The following is a 20,249-nucleotide window of genomic DNA, read 5'->3' as shown; positions in this document are numbered from 1 at the left end:
TTTGTAACCAAACTAGCGATAATCGCTACTTTTTTCCGCCTCGGGAAAAAACCTGTCTCCTCACAACTGCGCATGTGTGGCCTGGGCGCCCGGTGTTGTATGAAAAAACTTTGGGGTATGAAATATCTTAGGTGAAAAAACTTTGGGCTATGAAATATCTTCGGTGAAGAGATTTCATACTTAGATCATCAACATTAAAACACTAGGTTATTTTTTTGTTAAACTCAAAAATCAATATATCAAAGAGAAAAATCATTTAACTTTGCCCCAAAAGTGATTATTCACTGCCTCAAATTTGATATTCCATATTCATTTGTGAGCATGCCATGGTATTGAAGGCACCCAGCGTTGTTTTGTTTGGTGTCCCATCATCAAAAGCAGTTTATAAACACTGGTCTCTCGTGAACTGTGCATGTTCAGACCAGTAAGCATAGCCCTGTACAGTCTCACAAAGCTTTTTAACATGTTAAGAGTTGCTGGAAAGCTGAATCAGACATACAGTACCACCATCCTCACTGTTTCTAGAATGATACTCTGTACATATAAATACAACTCGTACAGAGTGTCGTTCTAGAAACAGCGGGGATGGTGGTAGTGGTACTGCATGTCTGATTCAGCCTTCCAGCAACTCTTAATTATGGTCAAAAAGCTTTGTGAGACTGTACAGGTCTACGCTTGCTGGTCTGAGAATGCGCAGTTCACAAGAGACCAGTGTTTGTAAACAGCCAGCTTTTGATGGTGGGGACGCCAAATAACACAACACCGGTTCAGGCGTTTCTAGTATTACCGTCCATAGGTACGTGTCAACATGTGGTTTTCAGGTTCTGTAAGTTTTCTAAAATACAGATAATGAAAATTTTAATTCATCTATGTTTTTTATTTGAAATATCAATATAGAATTGTTTTCGCCTATCAGATTTATCGATCGGAATTGTGGATTTATATCGGGTATCAGTTATCGCCTATATTTGTGTCTCCAGTTAACAAATATCGGTTATCGCCGATAAGGTTTTCCATCATCAGTTATCGGGAATCAGGTTTTCTGTTATTGCGCCTAGTTATGGTTTTCTAGAGTGCCGAGTTCTTTATTATCAACCACTGACTTGTTGCAACACTGAGGATATAAGTCAGGTATAAGAAATTCTAAAGATGCAGCCCTTCAGAGTTCCATCTTGAGAAACTGAGGGTATGTAGCGGGCTAGCGGCAGTCTCAAATTGGTTCGAGGTGCTTGGTACTCTGGAGGACCCTGGGGAGTTGTGCACTGGAGATTGTTCAAGGGTTGAGCTGCTACAAGGGAGGCTCTGGAGAATATAGAGGAGTCATGCTGCCTGGTTAGCTGGAGACTCGAGCTGATACAGGACTTTGTCACAAGAACTAGAACCTTTCTGAGGAGGGATAAGGAGAGGTATGTCAGAGGTCTATCTGAGGATGTCAAAGTTGTCTCAATGCAAAGAACTTTAGACCTGCATTCTGAGCTCTGAATATGCTCCACTCCAAATCCACATCAAACACGAGTAATAATGATGGGCAGATCGTATCAGATGTGGATGGGTACTAGGCTTGTTGGACCGAACACTTTAGACAGCTCCCCAGGTAGCAGATGGCGGCTGCTGATCCACCTACAGATGAAACCCCACCCTTTCTTGCGGATGTGAGAGAGGCTATGAGGAAGCTGAAAGGTGGAAAGGCAGTTGGGGTTTGTAATACCAGTGTGAAGATGCTGAAAGTAAGGGGTGAAGCCACAATCTGTGGGTTGCATGCAGTGCTGTCTGATGTGTGGCAGTCATGCCATTTCTTCTGACTGGAAAAGGGGATTTGTTGCCCTTATTTGGGAAGGGAGAGGGGACAGACAGGACTGCAACAATTACTGTGGTATTACACTGCTCATTATCCCAGGCAAAGTATTCACTCATCTGCTGCTGATGTGCATTTGATCTCATCTGCTAAAGTTTGAGAGATGTGTGCTCTGGGTTCACGCATGTTAAGTCAACAATTGACTGGATCCTAGCACTTCACATCTTTGTGGAACACTGATGTGAGTTTCGACAGGGGCTATTCGAAGATTATGTTGATCTCAAGAAGGCTTTTGACTCGGTGCATCGTGAGGCACTCGGGGATATTCTGCAAATCCGTGGGATTCCTGCAAGGGTTACTGACCTGATGACTGGTCTTTACTCTGGAACTTAGGGTGCTGTCAAGTGTAGGGGAGGTGTTTCCAGTTTCTTCCCTGTTAATTCAGGAGTGAGTCAGGGGTGTGTCCTTGCTCCATTACTTTTCATACTTGCATGGACTGGGTATTAGGCAAAAATGTTGATCAAAGTTGTTGTGGAGCATCTTTTGGCAACACCAAGGTCACTGGCCTTGTTTTTGTTGATTCTGTATTTCTGGCAGACTCGCTAGAGGTCTGGCATTGGTTCTCTTAAGTGCTGCATGAGGAGGCGAAGCCTCTGGGATTGAAAGTCTCCTGGACCCAAATCAGGGTATGGTTGTTTGGAGGCTTGCTAGATGACACAGTTCAGTCTGTTCATTCATGTGGGGAGGATGTCAGTCACTTAGGGCCGCTGTCACAGTCGTTTTGTTTGTTTTGATCATTACCAATGGCGCCGATCGATGCTGTAGTTTTCCAAGTGAAACTAGCCTATGGAGTAGTGGCAACTGCAAAGGAAGCGAGAGGTGTTGAGTGTGTGTGGTAAGGTGCAGGGCTAGGCTAACCCCGCAGCCACCACTACCCCATCAGCCAGTTTTTAGTGGAAATTCTACAGCGGCAATCGCCGCAATTGGTAACGATCAAAATAAACAAAACTACTGTGAAAGCGGCCGTAAGTTTCACATGCCTTGGTAGCGTAGTACATAACAATACTGGGTCTTACGAGGAAGCCATTTGATGGATTGGCCTGGCCCCATTGTGGTATGAATTCCCTCAACATGAGTAAATGATGTTGATACCTATGCAGATGGACAAAGATTCAAATCTTCAAGTTGCCTGTGCCCCCTGTCTTACTGGATGGCTGTTAAGACATGAACACTAAATAGTGATTTGGAGAGGTGTGTCAGTGCCTTTGCAGGATCATGGGGTATCAATGGAATGACTGTTGACCCAGCAACTACTTATAGAACTGTTTCTGTATGAGACTTAGGGGACATCCATTTAACTCATGACTGAGGCAAGTGGATCAATCCTTAAGAGTGTCTTGGGATCTCGGGAAGTGGTGAGTGAAGTGACCTATTGCCTTGGGTATTCTCCCATTAGTTAGGGTAAATATTAGTGATTGTTTGATCGATTAGTGGACATGTATTAAGGACTTTTTATCTACTTTAGAATTTTCTTCAGTTTGATACTTTGAAAGTATGCAAAGTATTCATGTATTTGCAGCTGTCAGCACTTTTGAGTTATCAAGCAAAGCAAATTTCATCAGTACTTTTGACATGGCTAAATATGTAGAAACTACTAGAAATACATATCTATAGGAAACTACTTCAAAGAGCCTCCGGAGAAACGCTGTCGGCATAAGGTTTTAAAAGAATCCAATTTGTTTCTAGAAAGTTTATTATTGCATTATTCTTTACATACGGTAAGCAGAGTTCACAGTTTAATTATCTATATCTCGGACGCCCTGCTCCCTTCCTGGGGTGGCTGCGGCAGAAGTGTCTCCATCTCTCCCTCTCAGCATACTCGGTCCTACTATTTCCAACGCTCTTGCTCCAATACTCGTTCACTCTGTTGATCCACAAAACAGGTGGCCTTCCCCTGACACCCCCTCCCTCAATCCTTACTTCACACACACTTAAAAATTAATTCTCATCCCATGTCCAAACCATATCAGCACACCATGCTTCACCCTTTTGACCATTCCACAATCCACTTCTTGTACTGTCACACACAAATCAAACCGCTCTCATACACACTTTCATTACTTTCTCCATCCCATCCTGAAACACCACATGCCCCTCTTATATAACTCATATCCTCTACATGTATTCCCAATTGCTATGCTGCATTCCATGTCAATGTCTCTGACGCGTACGACAGAGCTGGCAGGATACTATTGTTCCTCCAAACTCTCACTTCTCCCTCTCATAACTCTCTCCAATGCACCTAGTACCCGTCTGCCCTTCATTGCTCTTTCCCACACTTCACCTTCCATACTTACATAAAACTGTCCATAAATATTTAAACCCACACACCACATCCTTTAAAGTATCTCTCACATCTAACACCTCAATCCTTCCTTTCTGGAAATCATTTATCATTTCCATTCACACAAGCCACCCTAAGGAGCCCCTCCCTCAGACAGATGGAGACCCCTCTCTGCCCGTAGCCAATAAATATATAAGTGTAAAGTAACACAGTTACTATTGGTTTCAGAGCTTGTTATATCATTATTCCTGAATAAATTTTTAATAAAGCGTAGGAGAAGGAAAATTTTCATTACTATGATTTATTAATCAAGATGTAAATAATTAAAGTAGATTTAGGAGTAGAAGTGACTTAATTCTCCAATTACTTTATCACCAAGAGACCAAACATCTCCAGTGCTGTGTTCACATTTGGGGAGCTCTGCCATCAATGCTGGATGCAGTATAATATGTTGACCTCCGAGTGCAGGAGCACAATGCCATATCACCATATCTGACACTTTATAACAAAGTTATTCCTGAACAAAATAACATGACCTCTGAAACCTACAGTAGGCATATTTTCTGGTCTTGAATAAAAGCAGAACACTATTTTGCGAGTTAACAAACCTTTCCTTTTTCCCCAACAGACAGCTACCAAAGCTTGACTGCAGAACCATCCCACTCCAGTGTGCAAGCCCTCTCTCCATCCAGGACATAACAGCTGGCTTGTTAAAAGATTATCACACCTGGCAAGACTGTGCACCACATCTGGTAGAGGAACTATAAAGAAAATGGAAATCTTGTAAATTTGATTGTTTCAAGGTTATTCAATAAAAAGACTTGGGGACACACATTTTGTTTGATTTTAGAAAATATACTCCTAGTCTTTCTCCGGAACTTTTCTTAGGTAGTTTGGACTTAGTACAGTTTTTTAGACCTGTCAGCCCTTTGATTTTCAATAAAATAAATTTTTACCAATCATGGATTAACTGAAGACATTGTGTTGACAGTAACTGGTCATGATGATACTTAGTAATGTTTAGAAGAGGTACAGTAATCATCACACCAATGGCCATATCTGTTAGGGGGAGGCGAGATATAGTGATTAGCAGTACTTGTGAAAAATTAATATGGATATGTTAACAAGCTATGTTGGTGATCAAAAGAAATAATACAACTTAGTAAACCTCTGTTTCAGAGCAACTGCTCCTCTGGAGCCTAAGCAGCACTTGTAATACGGCACCCGACTGGCTAGCCTCCTCTCTTGGTGTTACATAATTTTTATATTATTTACCTAAGCCCAGCTCTTATGCAAAACAGTTTAGATATCCTAATTATGCTTGTCAATCTGAAAACAAGTAAATAAATATTTAATAATTTTTATATTATTTACCTAAGCCCAGCTCTTATGCAAAACAGTTTAGATATCCTAATTATGCTTGTCAATCTGAAAACAAGTAAATAAATATTTAATGAGTATAAGTGAAAGAACGTGCTTGGAATGTTTGTACCACTTTTACATTTAAATGGTGTTTGCAGCAAATACAGAGTCCGTGCTGATATAAATCATTTCACATTATAACGGAGATTTCACGAATATGATGGTTTAAGCAGACTAGAGATATTCAAACACATTGCATCTTCAGAGCAGGCTAGTGCATCAAATGAATGCTTGCTTGCTTGCTTCATCATTATAATTTCCACAGGCTTTAAGTATATGCCTCCTTACTAATGAGACTTTCTATACAACATCTGAGGTCATTCTTTGTTGATTTATATCATAAGGTGCTGGCAATCATGTGTTTGAAGATACTCTAACCTGACCTAACAAAACCCCAAGCAATACTGCCCTGCCAGCACCCCATCATCAAGAGATCTACAGTAGTTGCCTTACGGCTGACCGTTGTGCACGTATAAATGTATATCTTCACAGGCAACACCCCCTAAACGTGCCTGTACGTTCACAGGAGAGGCTTGCATTACCAAATCTTATAGACCTTGGCCTCCTCTTTCCAATGGTGTTTTTGTTTTTTAGCTGTGATGAATAGTTTTTGAGATACAGAGGTTAAAAGAGCGAGCACTAGCGTCACTTGCTGGTGGTGCAAAAGCTCGCTGCGAGCGCCAGTCGCACTCACTGCAGAAAACACCCCCTGTACGTGCCTGTACGTTCGCAGGAGAGGCTCACATAACCTAATCTTAAAGATCTTGGCCTCCTCTTTCCAATGGTGTTTTTGTTTTGTAGCTGTGATGAATAGTTTTTGAGATACAGCGGTTAAAAGAGATCCCCTTCCCCCGCTGGGGTGCTCGAGTACGCCTGAGAGGATAGTCTCGTTGTGAGCGCTTAGCAAGGAAAGGGTTAATGCAAAAAAAAATAACATAAAAAAATCAATTTAAATAAAAAAATCCGATTTAAATCAAATAAATTGATTTATTTTTTATTTTTAAAGAAAAAAATCTTGATTTTTCCAACCCTGCTTTCTATACAATATAGTGAGGTCATTCTTTGTTGATTTACACCACAGAGCACTTGCTAATATGTGTTTGAGGATACCCTAAACTTATCCTATCCTAACCTAACTAAACCCCAAACAGTTACTATAGGTTTTGACACGAAAATTCGTATATGCTTCCCTACTAACGGGACTTTTTACACAACGAAGTGAGGTCATTCTTTGTTAATTTATACCATAAGGTGCTGGCTATCATACTTTTGAAGATACTCTAAACTCAGCCTACCTAAAAAAAAAAATAAAAAAAAATAAAAGTTACTATAGGTCTTGAATGAGAAAATTCATATATGCTTCCTTCATGAGACTTTCTATACAACAAAGTGAGGTCATTTTTTGTTGATTTAATCCGTAAGGTCCTGGCTATCATGTGTTTGAAGATACCCTAAACTTGACCTAACCTAAACTAGCAAAACCTTGAACACTTACTCTAGGTCTTGACTCGGAAAATTCATACATGCTTCCATATTAATAAGACTTTCTATACAGCAAAATGAAGTCATTCTTTGTTGATTTATACCATGAGGTGCTGGCAATCATGTGTTTCATGATATAAACCAGTGATGGGCACAGTTCTGCTAGTCCGCTAACTGCTAATTAGCAAAGCTAACTTTTTCATCAGCTGTTTAGCGTTTTCGCTAACTCTGGAAACAGTTAGCGGACCAATTAGCTTCCACTAAATGTAATTCTTCTCCGCTAACTTTAAGTCCACTAAAAAATTCATACAGGCTTGTTCTTGTCCGTTGTGGGCAGACACAGCACCAGTTGAGCCACATGGCGAAGTAATTCCAGGGCTTCCACTTTTGGTAATTTGCACCTTAAAGCAGGGTAATTGGACAATTATTAGGGAAACTTTTTGTCTAAGCTACAATATGTTGAAATTTCAGGTCACTAGGTCTTTTTTTAAGGGTTTTAGAACCAAAATACTAAACTGAAGCTAAATCCATATATAAAAAAATTAGCGGTAAGTGTTAGCTTCCACTAATTTCTTTATCAGTTTAGCGCTTTAGTGTAAGCCAAGCTAACTTTTCGGTTTGCGGTGCCCACCATTGTCCTAACCTAACCTAACCAAACAAAACCCCAAACTGTTACTCTAGGTCTTGACCAGGAAAATTCATTTATGCTTCCTTACTAATGAGATTTTCTATACAATAAATTGAGGTTATTCTTTCTTGATTTATACCATAAGTTGGTGGATATCATGTGTTTGAAGATACTCTAAATTTAATCTAACCTAACAGTATCACAAACGGTTATCATTCGTCTGTACTCCAAAAAATCATATGTGCTTCCTAACTGACTGAGTGAGGTCATTCTGTGTTATTTTGTGCCATAAGCTATTGCCTATTATGTGTCTGAAGATCTATTAACCTTACCTAACAAAACCACAAAAAGTTACCATATGTCTTTACTCAGAAAGACTCATCTATGCTTCCTCAGTATCAAGACTTTCTACATGACTCAGCTAAGGCTTTCTTTGGTAATTTATGCTATAGGTTTTTGGATATCATGTGTTTGAAAAATTCCTAAACCTAACCTAACCCCCACACACCTTCACCTCCACCAGTGTGCACTATTCTGCTCTGAGGGAGGGCACAACAATTTCAATATATTCAACATTTTGATTTGATCACATTTTGTCTATAATCTGGTTAAACCATTATATTCATGATACTCGCCTTAACAGAATGTAATGGTTTATATCAGCACTGAGTCAATATTCGCAGCAAATATTTACACGTAAATGTGGTATAAGTCCAGGCTCCAGACCTGTTCTTTTAACCATTTCAATGCGCGTGGCGAGGGAGGTGACTACCCCCCAGGTGCACTCTGGCAGCCCAACGGGGGGAAGGGGGTGTTATAACCTCTGTATCTCAAAAACTATTCATCACAGCTAAAAAAAAAAAAAAAAAAAAAAACACCATTGGAGGCCCAGATCTATAAGATTTGGTTATGTATTTCTCTCCTACGAACGTACAGGGACGTTCAGGGGGGTTGCCTGTGAACATTTTCATCTGTGCGTGCGCGACAGTCAGCCATATTGAGGCAACTGCATAGATCCCTTGATGGGGTGCTGGCAGGGTTGTATTGCCATCTGCAAAATTTACAACTATTTGGTCAAAAAATCAGTCAGGTGATAGGTGAAGCTACGCAAAAAATACCGCTATATTGGACAACAACATCCACCAGTTACTCGTCCATAGATTTTCCGCACTAGGCTGATATGATTTTCCACCAAATTTAGTGGAAAACCCACTGAATTGGCAATGCTGTGGGGTGAGAAATATTGTTGGAACACTTACACGCGGGAAAGTTGACGGTGACTGGAGCTCACAACGAGCGTTTAGCACCACTGGCAAGTGACGCTACCGCTCGCTGCGAGTGTTTAGCAGTTTAAGGGTTAATTATATATGTCATTATTATTATTTTTTTTTTTTCTGTATTACTGAGTTATGCCAAGCACACTTAGGATCTGCATTCACTGCTGTGTTTAGTGGTGTTCTATAAAACTGTCTAATTTGTATAAGAGTTGAGCTAAGGTAAATAACATGAAAACATATAACACCAGGAGCAAGTATGAGTGACTGTCAGCTCCACGAGAGCCGAGAGAGGAAGGCAGCCAATCAGGTCGTGGGCTGGGAGAGGAGGCTAGCTAATAACATGCGGCATTACAAATGCTGCTTAGGTACTAAAGGAAGAGTCGGTTTGAACAGACCATTGTAATAATAATTAAAATTAAAAAATCATATGGCTGACTCATAGACTTCACAACTAGTTGACGGGAAATCTCTTCAGTCTTGGCGCTGGCATTGTTATGGCGACTTTCACTGCGACAACTCAAACACACTCTGCGTTCTTACTCCGAATTTAAGTGGAAACAGGACGAAATCTTCAAGTTTTAGTGCATACAAGCAGGCAGGAGTGTCTCTAGAGTGATTTGGTCGAGGATTCAAGGTAACTTATATAAAATAGCACCATGCGTGCACTTTGAAAACGTTGTGTAAAAAATGGCAAATTTGCGTAACTTTAGGTTGAAATCTTTACGTAAAATGAATGATAACTGTAGGATAGTGAAGTCCACAGTTTGGAAACAAGAAATGTACGTTTTGTTAGTGCCTACATGGCAACTCAGCTCAGTTCGTCAGCTGGGCACTTCCCTCTGTAAAGGATTATCGCTGTCCTGCCTCTGTTTACTCTCCAAGTAAAGGACCTACAGTTATTCATCGTCTCTGTACCCTTCCCCACAACTGCAAGGATCCAGAGGACGATACAAGAAGACACAGAAGGCAGTGGATCGAGTGGAAGTGACGGAGGAGACACAAGATATGAGGCGCGCGCAGCCCGTGGAGTAAACTGTGGAGGAGCAGTACTCGCCATCAGTGCAGTGACTCAGTGTTGTGTGCAGTGCAGTGGTGTGTTCAGTGCAGTGTGGTAGTGAGGGGCTGTTCACTCGACCCACGGGGTATGTGTGCATGGGGAAGGCCAACTCTGACCCGACTGAGCACTCTGCGCCGCACCATGTGCAGCGCCAACTACTAGACGGCGTGCAGAACTTCATGGTGAGCAACAGGTTGGCCCAGCGCCTGCATTGCTGAAGCTCGTCGGGTTCTTCCCGGGGGCGTGCAGGCCGACCTGGACCGGGCCAAGGCAGAGGAGAAGGAGGACGACGAGGTGATCTTGGCCCAGCTTGCCAGGAGCTGGCCGACGACCAGCGGACCCGCCGACGGACGAGTTGCTGCTACCTGGCCAGGAAGGTCCAGGCCAACTCCTCTGTGGCCGAGTGCTGCAAGCAGGAGCTTGCCCAGCAGGAGGAGATGAAGATTACCGTGGAGCTCGAGAGGCGACCCGCCCTCTGTGATGTTCGACGCCCTGGTCGAGCTGGTCGACAGGGGAGAGCTGGAGACGGGCAGGCGGTCCTGAAGCGGCCATCTCTCCCAATGGCCCACATGGCGTCCTTCGGGATGTCGCTGTGGGACTCCCTCATGTGCCGGGAGGACAAGAAGGAGCGCAGGTTGAAGTTCCTCTCCTTGCCATGCGCCACAGGGACGGGTTCAGGCACCTCCTGGAGTTCCTGGCGGCCTCAGACCCGACCTTGCAGGGTACAGGTGCCAGGAGGGGCACAACCTGGCCAACACCATCTTGCCGCACATCAGCAGGTCCCTCTTCAACTGTTTCGGTGCTAATTTCTCCAAGGCCGTGACCTCAGAAGCGAGGAAGAACAAGGCCTTGAAGCAGCCGACCGGCAGGAAGAGGAGCAGTATCGAGGAGGGCAGGAAGGAGACGGCGAGGAACAGGGACGTGTACAAGTCCAGGAAACTGACCGGGGCCCACAAGTCATAGGCCAAAAGGCTAAAGTGATTGTTCAGGGACGAGGGCCAGATAGCCAGCAACAATAGTGACATCGAATTCAACCAAAATAAGTTGTGATTGTATATAGAAAAATGAATATTTTGCTTTTGTTGAGTAAAATTAAGATGTTTCTGCATGCTTTCCTCAAGTATTAAGTTTCTAATGTGAAAATTAAGTGATTTATTAGATGTTAAAAACTTACGTAAAAATTGCACTAAATAAAAAAAAAAATAAGTAGCTATTTCAGGCAAAAACTTATAAGATATGCTAAATATTGCTATTGATTCTGAAAATATATGTGATTATCTCTGCATTTGGTGATGTTTGTGCATCTAGCGTAAAATCTGAGGATTTTATAGCCTTTTTAAGTTTTGTTATACTTATATAAAAAACAATTAATCGGGATTTTATTAGGGAACGACTTTGAATTTTTTGATACCGCTGCTCATGGAGACTCATATATGCCTAAGGGAGGTGCCTGTTTTAGTTTCAGGTCGCTAGCTGCTTTGGTTTTGAAAATATTTAAATTTTAAATTTTTGAAAATCGGCCCCCTGCGAATCGGCCCCGCGCCCCGTTTCCCGTCAAGAGATTGTGAAGTCTATGGCTGACTTCATAAGCTGGCAATAAAAAAAGTAACCTTTCGTTCAGAAAAGATTAATAAGTTTAGATTTTATCAAAGAAAAATGGCCACCAACATCTAACATATGGGTTGGGGTGGATGTCGCCACACTAAGTTGAAGAATACTGCCACAGACTACCCCATAGCCCAACAAATATGAATAGGGTACATACCTGCTGCATCAGCTATCTGCCCTCTGTACAGTCACCATGCAACTGATGACCAATTCATTTCTATCTTGTGCAATCTTCTTTTCACTTAGTTCCCTGTCTTCCCTGTAACATAAGGGACAAAATTAAAAACACTGGATATAATGAAACATGGTACTCTGGATGGTTTTGATGTGTGGGATGAATTAAAGGGTTTTATTTATTGTAGAGTTGTGATACCAAGGGGAGTGGCTGTGCAGTGGTTGCATGAGTGAAGCATAGTGCTCCTGAGATGGTTTGGACATGTGATAGGAATGAGTGAGAATCAGGGATGGGATTCAGCCGGTTTGCACTGGTTCGCAAGAACCTGTTCTTGAAATTTCTTTTAATCCTGAGAACTGGCCGTTTCCCCCATGAACACCTTTTACTTATAAGTTATAAGAACCTGTTGTTAGCGAGTCTTGGAGTGAGAGAACCTGTTCTTAAAAAATTTGAATCCCACCACAGGTGAGAATGTGTATGAGTTTTGATAAGGGTATAACAGCAAAGAATGTGTGTACTGTGAAGTGGAAGAATGAGTGGAGTGTGGTACCAAGATGGTTTGGATGTGATAATGAATGAAGATCAGTTACTTAAGTGTATCAGAGCACGATAGAGGGAAGTCATATCAGGGGACAACAAGTGAAATGAATTGACAGGGTAGAATACTAAGAGTTGACGGACAAAAGAATGGATTGAATATGAGGAGAGCCTGTACAAGGGGAAAGGAAAAGGTTAGCCATGGCCCTTTCTGGCAAATTCCCATGAAGGGGAGGGATGTCAGAGGTACTGAAAGATCATTAGCTGTTTGACTGAAGAGGAGGCAAGACAGCCATTCCATTTCTTTCTTCCTTTACAACCAGACTGTGACAACTAAGCAAGAGTTCTGTCATGCTCTGTCAGCTTAGTCTGAAACAGAGGGACGGAATAACTTCATCATTGCCCCTCAACACTCCCATTAACCTCTGTGTTAGGAAATGATGGAAAAATGTGGAGCTAAAAACAAATTATATCAACAAAATAATATTAAGTGGAGGCTTTAATAAAAAAAGTCTATAAGGTGGACCCTCAATATATGTGGAAGATCGGTGACAAAGATCTCTCGAAATTCCACAGATTTGTGCAGCCCTCACTGAAATTGCTTCAGGCCAATCATTTACAGGGTATGTGAAGGGACACTGCACTGAAGAATGTAATATAAAGTTTGGTGAGCATAAAAAAATGTTTATCAGAGGAACAAGTTAAGCATGTTCCATTGACTTCCTCTGCTGTTACATTCATACCAAAATTCTCATACACATTTATTATTGCCTGCCTTGAGGAGGGTGATATGAATATTCTCATACAATGAAAAGGAATCTGATAACAAACCACATCATGAAAGGAGACTGAAAATCCCTATAGAGTGGCCTTGTGTCCAGCACGGGAATTAGGTCAGAGATCGCATCAAGCTGAATGAAATTCACGTTCAACAAACAAAAGAACTTAAGGGAAAAATGAATGAAAATTACCCTAAAAAATACCGTAAAAATCAATAAAGATCTGTCCTGGGCATGGGGGCAGGCAGACTCATCCCCAAGCTACTCAGATCTAGGTAAAAAATGCAGTTCTGTGCATCACGCGACCGTCCCCGCTCACATTACTGGCTGACGTCACACACCATACTTCCGGCTGATTGACTGAGCAACAAATGAAGTGAACAAAGGATTATTTTTCCACGCGTTATGGAAATCAATGTGGATTTGGGCCCTTGTTGCATGAGGTTTGTTGTGTTGGACCATTTTATTTGCGTTACAATAATTTTAAATACAGACTTGTCCAAAAAATGTTGCGCTGGACATGATAGACGTTGGATCGTGGCCACTGGATATGATTTCTTGTGGGAAAAAAGAGCCTCATATCATTAATAATGAAAGTTATTATGATTAGAAGTATAAAAACGAATAAATAATATGTATACCACTTCTTATTAACTCTTGCTTGCCTCCTCTAATATCACACTGTCTAAAATCTGAAAGTATACCATCATTATAAGGAGCATTATGTATATTTGAGAACAAACGTTTTATTCTAGAACTGCTTCTGTAATTGCTTCATATGGCGATTAGTATAAAGTGGTATAAACATTACTGTTATTTTACATTAAAAGGAGAGCAAATTAGTCGAGAAGTAAAAGTACTTTGAGACTGTCACTGAACTATTTGTTGGGAACTGAACAAGTTACAAAAATAAGAAAACAACCTGAAATTGTTGTTCTGGGCAAATTTGTCACTCAGAAGCACATACTGGTAAATAAGATTGTTGGAGAGACCCAATGGCTGTTAACAATTATAAGTGTCTTTTCACTGACTGGATGAAGAGATGATGAATAAATTGCCAGTGGCTTTGACTTGCAACAGGTTGGAATACAGGGCAGTAGTACGGTCCAAAAATAAAAATTAAAATGCAAGTGATAAAAAATACAAAGATTAGCAAACAAGATGGTCCCCAGCTTGATGAACGTAACTAGCAAAGACTGGAAAAGTTGCCTGCATTGTTTAGGGCAGCGGTTCCCAAACTTTTCAGGCCACGCACCACCTCCCAGGCTGTGACAGAGTCCACACATCCCCAATAAGATTCAAGCAGTACTAAGGTCCCGTCGATTTCCTGAAATTTTGTCCATTCTTTACGAATTTTGTGCTCGCAAAGTATGAGGCTCTGAGTGATGGCTATCAAAACTGAATGAAAATGTACCTGGGGGTGGATGAATGTGTTCAGAGTCTGGGTAAGTTTCAAATAAAGAACAGACAAGTCTGCTGAAGCACACAGCATACTTTAGTTTTAAAACAATGGCAGTTAATGATGTGGTTGAAATTTTAATGAGACATAAAATATGCCATTACATTATTTTTTCTCCCTATGCACCCCTAGTAATCAGCTCATGCATCTCCAGGGGTGCGCACACCACACTTTGGGAACCGCTGGTTTAGGGCAAAGAAGGAAACTGATTGAGATCTATTTGTGTGGGATAATAGTCTGACAAGGGGACATGGAAAGAATTTTGAAAAAGACAAGATGCTTGAAGATAGTCCTTGAGTTACAACAGGGTTCGATTCAGACAGGCAGGTCATAAGTCAAACTGGTCGTAGGGAGAAATATATAAATTGAAAAGTAATATAAAATGTAGTGTTTATTTTTACATACTTATCAAATGGAACCCACAAACAGAGGGTGAGTATATTCCTCACTTGCTGGGCAAATGGGTGCCTACTATAGAACTGTGTAGTACAAGAGTTATTTCTTATTTATCTATTACTGCATGATTTATCCAACCATGTCCTGGATATGCAATGGAGGTCAGTTTGCCTCTGGTGCCTTGACTCGCAGCACACGGCTGACTATCAACATCAAGACCAAAATAATAATAATAGATGCCAACAAATATGGTACAGTACGCTATTACCAAGCAACCTACTTTTGCCAGTAATAATCACTTCTTCATAAGCACCAAGCTCTAAGATTCTAGCCAATTTAAACATGTTATCACCGACTGTACTGTGAGCAGTACTGACAGAGTGAGCTTCACGGGCAACTGAGGGGAAGACGTCAGTGGGCTGGGGAGGCGGTGACAGTGGAGAGGTAAGGGGGGGCAGGAGGTGCAGGAATGCTGTATAAACAAATATCTGCTCTATCCATGGCTGGATAGTAGAAATGTTGACTCGGTAAAATATCAAGCATTACTAATATTAGCCTCAACGCAAGTGTGAGCAGTCATAAGTCGCACACATCGTAACTCAAGGACTATCTGTAGTCTTCCACAAAGATGCACTGAAATGTGGAACAGCCTAGATTACGATATCGTCCAGTCCAAAAACTTGAATGAGTTCAAAGCCAAATTTAAATGACTGCTTTGGAAATGAGACCCCAAGACCATAGCTCATTTCATGTACATCACAACTAGGTAAATAACTACACATACACACACACCCATACACAGACACACACAATACCTTCTTTCTTTTCCTATGTCTTGCCCCTGAGTATCTTGGAAGCTTCCTGTTCCACCAGATTCAAATGGGTGTTGGGCAGAAGAACAGCTCACACAGCCTGTGGAAGGAGTTTCTGGATGAGTACCATACACAAAGATATTGCAAGAAAATGGAGCATAGATGGTGCTTATAATGGAAAGAAGAGCGGGATGAGGTGGTGGAAAGGTGTGTGATATGAGTTTGGGCTTTGGGATAAGGAAATGAAAATAGTAAACATTATTAGTATCATCACTACTGAGACTGCAAAGAAATGATGAGGATTAAAGGTGATAGGCATAACTTGAATTGGACTTAAAGAAGGCGTTTGATAAAGTACCACACAAGCAATTAATATGGAAACTTATTCATATTGGAGGTCTGGGTGGTTCAATATTGGATTGGATTATGGACTTTTTGACAAAGAGAGAAATGAGAACAGTAATTAGGAATAATAAATCAAGCTGGATGGAAGTGACTAGTGGAGTCCCCCAAGGATTGGTGTTGGCTCCGATTATGTTTGTAATTTATATTAATGACATGACAGAAAGGGTGACAAGCTATATGAATATGTTTGCTGATGATGCTAAAATATTGAGGAGGGTGGCTAATGAAGAAGACTGTGTAGCCCTGAGCCAAGATCTCGATAGAATAAGCGAATGGTCATGCAAATGGGAAAGGACATTCAATACAAAGAAGTGTAGCGTGATGGAGTTTGGTAGGAGCAGTAGACGAATATCAGGGAACTACTCTCTGAGTAATGAAAGAATCATGAAAAAAACTGAAGAAAAAGATCTGAATGTGATCATAACAGACAAATTATCCTTTGGAAAACATATAGACCGGATAACAGGGGAAACATACAATCTTCTTAGAAACATAAAAGTAGCATTTACATATTTAGTTGAAGAAATGGTGAAGAACCACTAATAACATCGATGATACGTCCAAGACTGGAATATGCAGCATTAGTGTGGTCACCTAGATTGAAGAAAGAAATTACAAAGTTGGAAAGAATACAAAGAGCAGCGACTAAATTACCGGAAACTCTGGGAGAACATACTTATGAAGAAAGACTGGAGAAATTGGGACTAACAACAATGGAGAGAAGAAGAGAGAGAGGGGACCTAATAGCATTGTACAGGATACAAGAGGGATTGGAGAAATTGGACAGGGAAGACCTAGTGGTACATGACAGAAGTGTAACAAGAGGCAATGGTAAGAAATTGAAAAAGAGTGACTGTAGGAGAGACATCAAGAAATACAGTTTTCCATACAGAAGCATAACAACATGGAATGGACTTGATGAGGAGACTGTGTGTGCAAAAACAATTCATGAATTTAAAGCCAAACTGGATAATAAGCGTTACGGAGACGGGACAGCACGAGCCTAGTACGGCTCTTTTCCTGTATTTCACAACTAGGTAAATACACACACACACACACACACACGATAATTCTCTCTCTCTCTCTCTCTCTGTATGCGTGTCATGAATCAATGATTATAGTATGTAGCACTAGTAGTTAGCATAACTTTCATCCAATAAATCCATAAAATAATAACACCTCTTCCTCTCTGCCCACTAGTGCCTCGGCGATCCTCTGTCAGATAGACTTGTTATTTTCTTGTCCATTTTTTACCACTGATTATTGTTACATTGGTACATCATATACCATCTGAATTGGTAAAATGTGCTGACTTTGAAACTGTAAACGAAAATCTAATGCAATAAAAAGTACATGAATGACAAGGAGTTGAAACAAATAAGGTGAACAAAAATGTTTATACACTACCATATTTTTTTCTCATTATCTTATTGTAGGTATATCTAGGTGCAAGAAATTTGTGATCATGACATGCAGCAAAGTCTCATCAATACGATGATCGGCTCAGTTTTCCAAAATATCATAATGGTGACTAGTTAATAGTGGTTAAGTGTGAACACGTGGAATCATGGAAAGGTTGCCAATCCGTCACCCTATGGCGGCCGACAGGCAGGAGCAGTTGCTTCACCTCTCACCGTGGCGAGAGATTGGAGTTGAACCCTCTAGTATATAACTCTGTGGTTAACCGGAGAACGTCGGCAGACCCTTTTCAGGGCTTTCACGAGTCGTGGCTGTGGTACGGTGGACAATAAAAAGGGCTCGCCATAAAACACCTAATTCGAGCTAATTGTAGGCGGTGGTGACATAGCGCAACCCACCATGAATGCCCTAGGTCATTGTGGTGGATGAGTGATCTTGAGGTGGGCTTTTTTGTCATAGGTGGTGCTGTAAGGTCATGGCATACTGAATTAGCTATCCATACAGTATCACTTGGCAAATTCCCTATAGTAGACAACAAGCGACTCTCGGCTAGATGCCACGTGTCACGAGACTGTTTATTTTGTAACAAACACCACCCAAAAAGAATAGAGTTTGAGTAAAAATAAATATTTTTAATGGGTTTATGGTTATGAGAGGAGTACTCTGATGTACATTCCATGCTCTTTTCTTAGTCTCAAAATGCAGTGTAATTTTGTCGTTTTTCAGCCACTTCTCGGCTTTCCCATAGCCAAAGCCCACGGGTTAATACCCATGACCAGATCAAGAGTAGTTTCCTCTTGTTGGCTGGAGAATTATTTGCTCCATGAACAGGTCATCCATGAGGTCTAACAGAGATCTGGCCTGGTGTTGGTCCTCTGTCGCCCCACCTGTGTGTCTTTTTGAAGGCCACTGCAGTTTAGGGAAGTTGAAGTCTCCCATTATAATTTCACAAGACCCCTCAGTAGCTTTTTGTAGTTTCTCACTGAAGTTCCTTAGCAGGGTTGCGGATCCTGCAGTGTTAGCTTTTGGGGGGCGATATATTATGACCAAGATTATGTTCTGGTCTATGAGGTGAGTGGCTAGAATTTCCACTTCACTGTTTGACTCACACATAATGGACATGTTTCCAGTTCTGGGAAGAGCCTAGAAATACATTGTGCCACGTACCAATGATAACGTAGTGCACATAATACGTCCTATAAATCGCTAGTTGACTGGATATTGGAGAGATATCTCAAATTCTTCTCATCTTACGGGGAGAAGCCACCATTAGCTCGTGACGTCATCAGGCTGCAGCGGAGTACAGCAGACGACAGTACCAGTGTTGTGTCCATTGTTTTTTTTATCAGCTATGGCCACTCCAGCTCCAAACTGCACCCAACAGGTATGTTATAGGTGCTTACTGAACACCTTAAGAGTGTTGGAAGTATGTTATATTATTAAAATGGGAGTCAAATCATCCGACTCGCCTCTGCTCTGTAGAGTAGGCCTACCTCAAAACTTTTTGAATAATGGGCTATAGGTTCTCAGAGGGGTGTATGTATGAACATATTGGAAAGTATATTATTGTTTCTTGACATAGTGAATCTAAGGTAATGCAGCTGACTGAGGTTTGACAACAATTTACTGGTGAAGTCGCTTGGCAAGGTTGGTCAATTACTACCAGGCTTCAGTAAGGGCCAAGATTAGGGAGACAATGCTTAATAGTCCTGTTCCTAAATGTGTCAAGAGTGGGACTATTAAGTACATGAGATGGGAGATGATTCCACTCTTGGATGCTGCAGGGAAAGAATGAATATTTGAATATACGGACAATTTACCGTTTCACCCAACCAACGATTTTCTGACGTGGTTCATGTTTTTCTGATGATAGATGTAGTGAATTGCACGATTTTGTTCCTCACATAAAGTGCAACACCGCCATGGCTTGGGAGCTTTCTATCTGCCCTGAGCAGTGAGAAATTGCTGATGTCCACCGCTGTGTTTACCCACTAGCTTAGGTGTGACTCAGTTAAGGCCATGTACCGGTATGCATAGTTTTGTACTTTTGCCATGTCTGCCAGGTAAGGTACTTTACTCTGGTTAACTAATGGGTAAAGGCCTTGAATGTTACACATGAGGAACTTTTCTAGGGGTTGTTGAGTGTGTGTTACATTTGATGCAGTCCTGTGTACCAAGGGGTGGGGTTTTGCACCTGGTTGTGGTGGCCATACTCACTAAACTGGGCTGGTGTACACCCTACGTAGAAACCATGTACACCGGGGCACCATGATTATCGGCTGCCTGTACCGTCCAAAGGTGGTTTGTCTGAGGTCAGCTGCTTTGGTGCCCCAGTGTCTGTTGGAAGTCTGTCTGTCGGCCGGGGATGGGAGCAAAGAGACTATATACGTTCTATAGTCTACTTGGATGGGAGTGTGCCAGCCTGCCAGTGTTCCCATCTCTCACCACAACCAGTGTTGCCACTCACTAAATATGGGAAAACCTACTAGATGGGTTGCCTAAAAACAAGATTCCGTAAAAAAAAAGAAAAAAAACACTAGATTATTAATTATTATTAAATATTAAGGTTATATATAGTAGTTATTAAAAAAAACGTAATTCACAACACTTACTTTACTGTAGCTGGTTATAGGATCTCTCTCTCTCTCTCTCTC

At 41.4% G+C, this 20,249-nt stretch overlaps 2 long non-coding RNA genes across 3 annotated transcripts in view; one reads left to right on the top strand and one right to left on the bottom strand.

The window, feature by feature from the left end:
* Positions 1 to 4,971, top strand: part of LOC126995455 (uncharacterized) — a 15,319-nt gene extending 10,348 nt beyond the window's left edge. The window contains exon 5 of the long non-coding RNA XR_007750330.1: positions 4,768 to 4,971. This is a non-coding gene — a long non-coding RNA (uncharacterized LOC126995455). The remainder of the gene's footprint in view (positions 1 to 4,767) is intronic.
* LOC126995456 (uncharacterized) lies at positions 4,752 to 20,056 on the bottom strand. Of its 2 annotated transcripts, none has more exons than XR_007750332.1 (4): positions 19,813 to 20,053; positions 15,775 to 15,871; positions 11,771 to 11,872; positions 4,752 to 4,900 (listed from the first exon to the last, which is right to left on the bottom strand). It is a non-coding gene; the product is annotated as an uncharacterized LOC126995456 (long non-coding RNA). The 2 variants fall into 2 exon arrangements; XR_007750331.1 differs by lacking the exon at positions 4,752 to 4,900 and adding an exon at positions 5,063 to 5,198 and having other exon boundaries at positions 19,813 to 20,056.
* Between the last annotated feature and the right edge of the window lie 193 nt (positions 20,057 to 20,249).

Source organism: Eriocheir sinensis, chromosome 8 (genome assembly GCF_024679095.1).
Source record: "Eriocheir sinensis breed Jianghai 21 chromosome 8, ASM2467909v1, whole genome shotgun sequence".
Lineage (NCBI taxonomy): Eukaryota > Metazoa > Arthropoda > Malacostraca > Decapoda > Varunidae > Eriocheir > Eriocheir sinensis.
This window is presented reverse-complemented; position numbering and strand designations above follow the sequence as displayed.